Source organism: Bombina bombina, chromosome 2 (assembly GCF_027579735.1).
Source record: "Bombina bombina isolate aBomBom1 chromosome 2, aBomBom1.pri, whole genome shotgun sequence".
Taxonomy (NCBI): Eukaryota; Metazoa; Chordata; class Amphibia; order Anura; family Bombinatoridae; genus Bombina; species Bombina bombina.
In genome coordinates this window covers 1,167,976,565-1,167,988,979 of record NC_069500.1, presented here as the reverse complement: position 1 = coordinate 1,167,988,979, position 12,415 = coordinate 1,167,976,565, and positions in this window count along the sequence as shown.

The window sequence follows — 12,415 nt, the reverse complement described above, 5'->3', positions numbered from 1 at the left end:
GGCAATAGGTTAGTATGTACCTGAAGGCTAGTAATGATGTTGCATGTATTATTCTGTTTATTTGGAAGCACTTCAAGTGTTTTTAGATTGCAAAATATTAATTACAACATCAACATTATCCTCCTATCTCAAATTGATGGATTAACTGTACTGATACAAATTTTTAAAAATAATTGTGAAAATGTTAAAATCTTATATATTAAGATTAGTGATGTCGCGAATAGTTCGCCGGCGAATAGTTCCCGGCAAACATAGCTTGTTTGCGTTCGCCGCGGCTGGGCGAACATATGCGATGTTCGATCCACCCCCTATTCATCATCATTGAGTAAAACGTTGACCCTGTACCTCACAGTCAGCAGACACATTCCAGCCAATCAGCAGCAGACCCTCCCTCCCAGACCCTCCTACCTCCTGGACAGCATCCATTTTAGATTCATTCGGAAGCTGCATTCTTAATGGGGGGTAGTTATCAAGCCGTCAACCTCAAATACGCTGGAATTTGTGGTGAGGCTGATTCGCCTTAGTTATCAAAGGCTAGATACCGGCAAAAGTAGAACTTTGTGACGTAAGCTTTGATCCGCCGGATTCAGTCCGACACAGATCGATTCTTACGTCACTCCAGATGTTGTGTGCGGCACTATTTGACTACTTTTGCTAGTTATCCAAAAACTAGCAGGTACGTCGGCACTTTTATGGCCCAGCGTACCTGGTTTTCAAACCGCCACCCTGGAGGCGGCGGATCCCATAGGAATCAATGGGAGTCTGACCATAGCGAAAGTACAAGTTCGCTGCTGACAGACATCGCATTGATTTCTATGGGAGATGTCTGCACCAAACACCCTAACATGTACCCTGAGTCTAAACACCACTAATCTGTCCCCCCTACACCGCCGCAACTAAATAAAGTTATTACCCCCTAAACCGCCGCTCCCGGAGCCCACCGCAAGCTACTCTATACATATTAACCCCTAAACGGCCGCTCCCGGAGCCCACCGCAACTATAATATATGTATTAACCCCTAAACCGCCGCTCCCGGAGCCCACCGCAAGCTACTCTATAAATATTAACCCCTAAACCGCCGCTCTCGGAGCCCACCGCAACTATAATAAATGTATTAACCCCTAAACCGCCACTCCCGGAGCCCACCGCAAGCTACTCTATACATATTAACCCCTAAACCGCTGCTCCCGGAGCCCACCGCAACTATAATATATGTATTAACCCCTAAACCTCCGCTCCCTGACCCTGCCGCAACCTATATTAAATTTATTAACCCCTGGGGGGCGTGTCCTAGCTGCAGCCATGAAGAGTCGCACATTTGAGAAGCTCTCCCTATAACCTCATAATCTGTCGATTATCTCTGCTCTACCCAGCTGAACTTTCTCAGAATTTGTGACTCTGACAGAGAAACAACTGGGGAACTATCTGATATTGAAATTTTTCTTTTTGAGCCTCAAAAAAGTGTCGGCTGCGGCCTCATATCGTTTTCATATTTCAATCATCCCCCCCCCCCCGGCTTGTTAACAGCCGGGTAAAGCAATATCACGCTAGTGAAAAGCCTAACTACTTCTACAACTTTCATATCCTTGATATGGAGGGGGATTTCCACCGGCAGATACAGCTGATGCTGGAAGCACTGGAACTGCAGATGCAACGCAACTTTGATGATCTGCACTACACTTTACAAATAGCCTGCGGTAAGAAAGTCCTTGAGATATCCAAAATGGCGACAGAGACAGATATAGATACCCAGCAGGAGACCCTTAACCTTAGTAAGCGCGACCTCCCATCAAAGCCTGCATGTATTTCTAAACCCTGCCTGGAAATAGAGGAGTGGGCGGACTACCTTACCCGATCGCATATAACACCTCAGAACGGAGCCATTACTAATTTACTTGCCTCAGCAAACAGTGACCTGCAGAGTTCTGGCATAGAGGAGAAGCTAAAGAGCATCCAACCTACTAACAGCTCTGAGAATATCTGTGACACCAGAGATACTTCTTACTCCCAGGACTGCCAGCCAGAAGACATCGCTAAATCTCCCTCACCCATTCACCGGAAAGGAACGCCTAGCTCCCGGAGAAGAAACAGAGTCCCAGGAAAGATGTTTGTCTCTGCGAACCAGATGGGGTGCTGCAGTTGGCGATCTAGCAGAAAGAGCAGCGCAGAGATTGCAGTCACACAGGGCTCACACTTACCCTTATTCAACGCTTTGTCCTATACAGGGTTACCGAAGTGTCTGACACCAAGCAGTCTAGCTAACCCTTTCATTTATAAATGGCTTGATACGGATCAGCCTCCTAGAAGAGGCATAGGCTAATTATAAAGGCTCTCTCACCGGAATGGAGTAGTGGGTATTTTTGTTTTAATTTGCAGCACGCCCATCTCCATGTCTCTGTGTACATATGTGTTATTTCGATCCCTTCCTACCTATGTGGGGTCCTGTGTATATTTAGTTTTCCACTATTGAGCCTAAAGTGTTCAGTTCATTACCGACGTGGACGCTCTCTACCCCGTTGTTGCATAATTCCCTACACAACCCCAGCTCTGACTCTATTTGGACAGTAACAGAATAACTTTTGCACTTACTTTACCTGCAAACCCATCTTAGGGAAACAGCTTTGTCACTTTGGGTGTTTATGATTTATTGATGTTTTCTTCTAGTCTAATGTGTAGATGGGGATAGATGATGTTATGTAGGGGGCTTGAAATGTTATGTCATACTTAAAAGGTGTTTAATGAGCCATACTGTCAGCTGAATTTTATTGGATATTGGCTCTAGATCAGCCCTACTCCACTATTGTAAATTATATCTACATCTGATCCTGTGTTACCTCTGAACCCTAGTTACCCCCATTTCACATATATATATATATTTTTGCCAGCATGACTACATGATATACCTAGGTTTACCCCACCCTCTTTCGTAACTACTTGTGGCAGACTCCCCATTTCCTACCGTCCACCCCTTTACGGTTGCATGTTAACCCTCTAATTTACCTATGCAGATTTAACACCCCTGCCATGTCATGGTATATTCACTAGCTCAACTAGAAATTTTATTACAGCATATACCCTTCTTTCCCCTTATGCGAGTGGCTCTGGCCCACTGATTTTCCTTCCCTATACCCCCTAAACAAAAAAGAGGTTTCATCCCCGAATATGAGGTTAGCCATTGATTGCTTTAGCTTGCTATTTTGATACAGGTATGTCCGTTAGACTGATGAATATTACCACTGTCTCTGAGAATTTTATGCTAGAGATCTATAGTTTGAACTCTTAATTATTATGCTTTTCAGATAATACTGTTTATATGATGTCAATTGCGTTTGTTCATGACTAGACTATAACCTTGTTGTAATATATTACTTTTGAAACCTCAATAAAATATAAATTTAAAAAAAAAAAAAAAAAATTATTAACCCCTCATCTGCCCCCCCTACACCGTCGCCACCTATAATATATTTATTAACCCCTATCCTACCCCCCACTACACCGCCGCCACTGTAATAAAATTATTAACCCTTGGGGGGCGGAGTTGACTGCCAGAGTGAGAGGACGTGTTACCTGAGAGCTCCTCTCTTTTTTGCCTAAAACTACCTAAAATCAAAGCTAAAAACCCATATCTACAAGATAAATAGTAGATTTCCTGCTCCTAAGACAGTCTGGGACATCAGAGAGATCTAACTGAGGATTTCGTGCAACTTTATCTGACTAGTGAGCGGAGCTGGCGTGTTGCGCATTTCATTTTGCTATCCGGAGCAGCTAATCTAAGTGAGCTCTTCACACCACTGAGGACTAGTTTTGTGGCTCAACCTCACTCCGGAGGGTCGGGGCTCCGCTCCGGAGTGCTAGGACACCATCTATCTACAACCGGCATCGTGACCACCAGAAGCTAGAGGTACTTCAGTTGCCGAATATTTCGGCGATCACCTACATCCCTGACCACGACTTACCGGATCAACCCACAATCCTCAGGGCTGACCATTGACCGGAGATTCTGGCTGAGCTCGCCGATCGGTGGGGACACGATACAACCGCAAGTAAGGCCCGTTAGCCCACAGGTGCGCCATTTCAATCCTGGCGCGAACATCCGCCATTTCTCCACACCTCAGGGAGAAAAACCGAAAAGTATTTAACTGGCACTGGCCCAGGAATATCAATAACTACTGATCCTCAGAACTACATGGTGGGTAAGACCTTTATATAACCACTATACATTGGCAATATTAATAATCCCAGTACTAAGCTTATTGTGCTCCCTCATCAGACTTTGAGGCCTGCAAGTGGCTAACAGGGACAGCTATTTCTCTTACTACCACCAGAATACATAAGAGTGGCTTGAGCTTCATACTATAACACAGCAACTTAAGGCTTTCACACTTTACCAATTATTGCTAGAGACTGTGCTTTAAGTGATACTGACAGGATATAATTTCATCAGTTTTCCTATAAATTGAGGAGAAGAAAGTACAGGCAGATTGAGGAGGCGACTGTTGCAAAGCTTATCTGCCCCATGTGGGATTCTAAAACAGCAATAGATGATTGTGAAATACATTGACAAGAACGTACACATATCCTCCTTTTAGTGATATCTAGCATCACAATCGATTTATACAAAACAAAAAAGACTGTCTTTTGCATTTGAACTGCAGTATTCCATGTTATCAGGATTGCACCACAAAAAAAAAAAAAAAAAGCTACAGAAATAAACTGTGCAAGTGAGGATCTACAATCAAGCTCATATTTAAAGGGGTACCTCATCATAATTACTGAAGTCCAAATAGTATATTAATAAAGGCAATAGTGGATCATATTCCCCGTGTTATTTACTACAGTTAATGATATAATAATATCTACTATCAGATAACAAGACTCTCTTCTCCCTTTCCTGTTGGCTCACATACCCACGGGTCATACCCGCTCTCCTTTTCCCCTGCTGGAGGTCCGCTGATACTGTTGTGCGCATGGGATTTTGATCTCTCTCCCCCCTTTCCCGCCGGCCCTCTTGCCTGCGGGTCATAACCCAAATACCCTGACCCACATCGCCCTGCAGGGGCAACTCCCTGGGAGAGAGATTAGACACTTCGAAGCAAGGCTACAGATCATCCCATGTTACCATAGCAACCGAGACCCTACTGTCCACTTGCAGCATACTCTTTTTTACTAAGAGGCTCTAAGACACATTAACATGTAAGTCCCTTAGCAACAGCCCACGACCCCGCCAACCCATGATCACCTAACCAACATACTAGAAGTAAACGGATTCCCACTAAAGCAACCACACAGCAACGAAACAGCTTAAGGCCACACTTAAGAGCCCAGGCCTATAATGTCTCAACTCCATAAAAGAAAGCAAAAACCACACGCCACCCCTAAAAGAACGGTCGTTGACCATTTCCAGCACCCGACCAGAATGACTCATGCACGATCTGAGGATGATGGTTCTGATACTGGGAGCCTGTCAGACACCCAACCTGGCAAAACCTTAACAAAAAGAGTTTCCAGATTACCATCCATAGAAGGTGCCCCTAACAATCTGATGGACTCTATCACAACACTACTAGCAAGCCACCATGATTCCCTGTCAAGAAAATTCGACAAATCCCATGCTGACCTTAAAAAGGATATAGGCAGCATTGGAGAGCGAACAGATGCGCTGGAGCGCAGGCAGAAAGACCTTGCAGTGGATCATACCAATCTTCAGAGTTACTCCCAATGCTTGGCTGGTCAAATAACAGACCTAGAACTAAAGCTAGCGGACCTGGAAGACAGGTCACGCCGCAATAACATTCGAATTAAAGGTATCCCAGAGACTGTCCAACCACAGGATCTAGATGCTTACCTGCAAGACCTGTTCAAAGCAACACTGGGCGCTGACCTGGGCAATGAAACCCTAATTGACAGAGCACATAGAGCGGTCAGACCCAGATCTGCAGATGAGGGGAAGCCCCGTGATGTAATAGCCAAGCTTCACTATTACACATTCCGAGAAAAGATCATCCGAGTTCTTGCAAGAGAAAAGTCATTACCAGAAAAGTATGCTGATCTACAGATTTACCCTGACCTCTCCCCGCACACACTCCAAATTCGTAGACACTACCATCCGTATACCAAGATTCTCAGAGATAAGGGCCTTAAATATAGATGGGGCTATCCAGTTCGACTGTTCATCACCAAAGACAGCCAACAATACCTCGCAACGACACCACAACAGGCCAGAGAACTTTTACTGAAATGGGAATTGCTCCCACGAGACGTAGGAGACCGTGATCCTGGCCCTGCTGAGAACAGCGGACTTAGGGCCTCTGCACCAACCTGGAGACCGTTGCCACAACGGCCGACACCCACTTCCAAAAGACCCCTAGACTCAAGGGACTTATCCTTAGCTGAAGATGCATAGGGAATCCGTTTACAGCTTTCTTAATACAGTTTTGCATCGATCCAGAGACTTTTGTGGGCTTCTCCCACGCACGCTTTCTAAAAGGAACCTAAAGCCACAGATGAAGATGGGTGAGACATCCAGATTTCATGCTAACTTAAACTATGTACTTTCACATTTCCATAGTTTTGTAGTTGAACTGATAACCTCACTGGGTACTATGGTTTAAATACAAGTTGTACTTGCTCTCCCTGTTAACGATCTAACCATAGAACATTCAATATACACAATATATACATTGATAGTGCCCAATATAATCAGACATGATTACCCCTATGTTTATTGTTGATTGAATGAAGGATAAACTGTAATGTCTCACCCTAGTTATGTTATTTCCCTAAGTATGTTCCTTATATTGCTTTGAAATGTTTGCTCTGCCTACTTAACAACAGGATACGCTGACAGAGATCTGACCAGCTGACTCCGCACTACATCTTCTGGCTTTCCTCCTGACCCTTACACCCTGCTAGCCTACACTCGACTTACCCCTAAATGACAATATACTTACACTCGATTATAGGTGACACAAGTTACAATATGGCTACTAGAGGAAGTAAGACCAGAGTATATATATAAGTTAATTAGAACCACAACCCCCGACCTTATACAGAAGCAGCTCACTAACACAGACTTAGCTACCTATCACTTTTCCATCTCTGTAAGGCTGTTCACCCAACCAGAAAATCATGTCCCCTCCTTGATTAGGTCCTACACGATAAGCCAGGTACTTCTACAGCTCTAATTGACAGATATCTACTACCTTTTATTAAGGTGTCACTTGGCCAGATGACAGAGCACATTCCTCCTCTGGTTTGATAGTTTTATTATATGTTCTTGTCTAATACTGTTTAACATGGTGTATATCTATTTAAGTATGTTACGTTATATTTATGTTGTACTCTAAACGCAGTATTGTTATTGGGTTTGGCGGAGGTAACGGCTGACCTCTGCACCTCTCCGCCCCACAAAAATAGTTGTGCCCCCCTGATAGACATCAGGAGAGACACTCATTGCGAAAGTGATTATTGACACTTTTTTCTCCCTCAACCTTTCATTACTCTTTCATAAGAATAATATTTAGGACACCCGATTTCTAGACTATAGCAGGCACCACAGCTTGACAGACTACCGTTCCGGCCTCCTCGATAGCAGCCCCCACATTCCCTTTACCTTCCACTCAGGTTGTACCCCTTCCTCTATCCCTAAACTGACCTAGCAATGGCACCGATCAGAATAGCTACCCTCAATGCGCAGGGACTCAATTCCCCTACGAAGAGGAAACTCTTGCAAAATTATATCCGTACACACAAGATCCACATTCTGTTCCTCCAGGAGACACATTGGTCAGGAGAAACTAATACCATTAAGGGCACGCGACATTACCCTATCTGTGAAATCGCTTCTAATAACACAGGGAAGACACGAGGAGTGGCAATTCTACTCAGTAGAGATCTAACCTACACATTAGAGCACATTGAGAAAGATTCAGAAGGTAGATTCCTCATACTAATCTGTAAACTTAATGGCGTCCAATACACACTAGCCTCAGTATACGCACCAAATACAAAGCAGATCCCCTTTGTAAGGCAGGTCCTAGCCAGGATAGACCAACTAAAGAGAGGCCACCTAATCATTGGGGGAGACCTCAACATGGTGTGGGACCCACATAGAGATAAGAGATCCCCCCTCATCACTCACTCAGATAGAAATACCTCGTCAACCTCCAATGCCTTCAGAAAACTCATGTTCCAACATTGTCTATACGATGCATGGAGGTGCCTAGCCCCTACTGTTATAGATTTCACACACTATTCCAAAGCACACAATTCCTCTTCGAGGATCGACTTTGTTATATGTGACTCCTGGTCCCTTGATAAGATGACAAATCCGACTATCCAACCATGCACATGGTCAGACCATGATATGGTCTATTTAGACTTCTCAGAATTACAGACCTTGACTAGTAGACCCCCTTGGAAACTCCCTGACCAACTATTGACTGAGAGAGAGCTACCCTCACTTCTCAGGGAATTAACTGACTTCCTGACACACAATGACACAGGCTCCACTACCCTAGACATGGTCTGGGCAGCCCTTAAGGCATTCTTAAGAGGATATTTCATCAAGACGTTAGCTCACCGTCGTAAGACAGGATACCAGCCCTTAGCCAAGCTCTATGGGGAGCTTTATTCTTTAGAGGCTACTAACATATCATGCCCCGAATCCCTATTAGCCCAACAGATAGGCCGCATTAGAGATGAAATTGCCAGAAGAGAAACCTTGCGAGTGCAGGACAGTTTACATAGACTTAAGCAGCTATATTATTACAAAGGCAATAGGGCAGACAGGCTGTTAGCCAATAAACTCAGAAAGCGCACACAGCAGAGCAGGATAGCCTCTATCACAACTCAGAAGGGACCGGTCCACTCCCCCAAAGCAATAGGAATAGCCTTCGCAGAATATTACTCCTCCCTCTATAACATCGCGTCAGCTGAGCTGACGACTAAAGCCACTCCAGATGACATCCGTCAGTTCCTGGAGGGACTAGACCTACCTATGCTGACAGCTGATGCCAAGGCCGCACTAGCAAAGCAGTTTACATTAAGGGAAGTCAGCATGGCCATAGCTGATCTGGCACCCCACAAAGCCCCGGGACCAGATGGCTTCACTGTCGCCTTCTATCAGGCCCTTAGCTCCTCACTCTCTCCATTTCTGCTTCGTCTCTTCAATAGAGTGGCTCAACGCGGTGAATTCCTCCCAGAATTCCTGGAGGCTAACATCACTACGATCCACAAAGATGGCAAAGACCCATCGCTATGCTCTAGCTATAGGCCCATCTCCCTCATAAATGTTGACGCCAAGATCTACGCCAAGATCCTTGCCAACAGACTAAACACACACCTACAGACACTAATACATTTAGATCAAGTAGGTTTTGTCCTCAATAGACAAGGCTCTGATAATACGCGCCGTCTCCTGAACATATATTCAGAGGTAGCGGACCTAGGCCTACCCATGCTCACTCTGTCACTCGACGCTGAAAAAGCGTTTGACAGAGTGAGATGGGATTACCTGACTCAGACCTTGATGGCATTTGGGATCCCTGATGCTTATATCAAAGCTACCATGGCGCTTTACTCATCCCCCACAGCTGTGGTGAGAGGCTTGGGTTTCTGCTCCCCCACGATACGGATCACGAACGGGACAAGACAGGGGTGTCCCCTGTCCCCCCTCCTGTTCGTGCTGGCAATCGAACCGCTAGGCGCAGCCATTAGGAAGTGCCCTGAAATACAGGGACTCCAGCTCCATGACACCATTCAGAAACTAGCTCTATTCGCGGACGACCTTACGGTCTTCCTCACGGAGCCCCTAGATTCTCTCCCTTCATTGTTCCACCTACTGCAGAAATTTGGCGAACTCTCATATTACAAAATAAATGTTAGTAAAACTGAGGTATATTCCCTCAATCTCCCTTTGGAAGAGGAACGCAACATTCGGCTCCTTTATCCTTTCAATTGGTCCAGAACGGGCATTAAACATCTAGGCATATTTCTATCTCATTCCAAACGGATCATTATAAGAGAAAACTATGAGAAATTACTAAAGGAGATCACACTCGAATTGAATACCAATAGGTATGGCGAGATCTCATGGTTTGGCAGAATAGCGGCTCTCAAAATGATGGTCCTGCCTAGACTCACATACGCGTTCCGATGTATTCCTATCCCAATTCCAGTATCTTTGATCCGGAAGTTCCAGACTCTCTTTAATGCCTACACTTGGCATAACAAGAGACCACGAGTCGCAGCCCACATACTGCAAGCTCCCATAGAGAGAGGAGGTGCGGGCCTTCCTAACGTGAGGAAATACCATGAGGCAGCAATGGTCACCCATGCTTCAGCATGGGGTAACGACCTTCCAGAGACCAGATGGAAGGAGCTAGAACGGACATCCCTGCCGGCACTGATGGAACTGGAGGACCTTCTGTGGTTCCCTCCACATTGGCGGACAAAAATTTGCATCCCTAATAACATAGTTAAGGAGTGCAAGGAGACCTGGCTGAAATTGAGACATAACAGACTCATAGCCCCACACCCCTCACCCACACATTCTATCAGAGGCCTCCTTATGGGTTTGCCTGATATCCCTGTCAACTCCTGGTCTACCACGGAAGTGAACTCTCTAGCAGACTTCTATGATAATAAGAAGTTGAAAACCCATACGGCCATGTTGGCTCTACCCTCTGTAACCCCGAGGCTCCATTTTACACTTCTTCGCCTTCGAGCGTTAATGCGTTCTTGGGGCTTTTTAGAAGATGCGCTGAGAGACCCTACCCTATGGGAATTACGCTGGAAGGCTAACCTTCAACTCCACAAGCCTCTCTCGGTACACTACCAGTGCCTACTGGGAGACCCTGTCCCCTCCAAAACTATCCACATGGAGGCCTGGGAGAAAGACCTACAACTCAACTGCCCACTAGAGACTTGGGAGGAAGCAATTAGTATCACCAAAAAGGCCACCCATTGTGTCACCCTATATGAGCTTTATTTTAAGCTACTTACAAGATGGCATTTAGTACCTACTAAACTGCAGAAGCTCTACCCTGATCACTCCCCCATGTGCTGGCGAGAGTGTGGAGAGAGGGGCTCCCCGACACATATTTGGTGGTCATGCCCAAAACTGTCAGGTCTATGGAAAAGGGTGGAAGCCCTATGTAAGGACCTTGAGCTGGTGGAAACAGTCAGCCCGGCCTTGGCGATACTACATTTGGGAGTGGACCTGCTCCCTAGAGCTAAACGAAACCTACTAATATACATCCTCATCTCCACCAAACTACTTGTAGCCAGAAATTGGAAGAAAAGCCAGCCCCCCAGATGGCAGGGAGTAGTAGACTGTATGAATTACATCAGAAGTATGGAAAATTATGTATATGGAGAGCGCAAAACACTGACCGATTTCTGCCTTATCTGGGAACCATGGGACACCCTTATGTCCCATAATGTACGCAACTAGACTACCTGACATTTGACACTGCCACCATACCTTTACAACCATTCCCCCACATCCTGCTATACGAGGAGACCGGATATGGGACACCCAAGGGAGCTGGCGACGGTGTTACTATGGCCTCCCTTGACCCCCACAAGATGCGTGGTGCAATAAACTAAACCCCCATACACGCTCATCCCAGCTGCGCCTGCAATATTCCCCTATCACATAGTCCTAACAATCCTATATGCTAACCCAAAAGCCGTCCCAGTTGTATATTCACTAAAAAGAGCCACTAAGCTCCATATTGTCTAGTAAGATCCTAACTGACGGCCTCTGTAAAAACGAGGTACGTGTACCAATTGAGGCGGTAATACGCCCCATGTTATGTAGTTTATGTACTGTGATATATTGTTATTTACTTTGTTATGATGCATAAGCTGTATGCCTTGTGATTTACCTCAATAAAAACTATTTAAAAAAAAAAAAAAAAAAAATTATTAACCCTTAAACCTAAGTCTAACACTAACCCTAACACCCCCCTAACTTAAATATTAATTAAATAAATCTAAATAATATTTCTATTATGAACTAAGTTAATCCTATTTAAAGCTAAATACTTACATTTAAAATAAACCCTAATATAGCTACAATATAAATAATAATTATATTGTAGCTATCTTAGGATTTATTTTTATTTTACAGGTACCTTTCAATTTATTTTAACTAGGTACAATAGCTATTAAATAGTTATTAACTATTTAATAGCTTACCTAGCTAAAATAAAGAGAAATGTACCTGTAAAATAAAAACTAACCTAAGTTACAATTACACCTAACACTACACTATACTTTAATAAATTATTCCTATTTAAAACTAAATACTTACCTGTAAAATAAACCCTAAGATAGCTACAATGTAATTAATAATTACATTATAGCTATTTTAGGATTTATATTTATTTTACAATTAACTTTGTATTT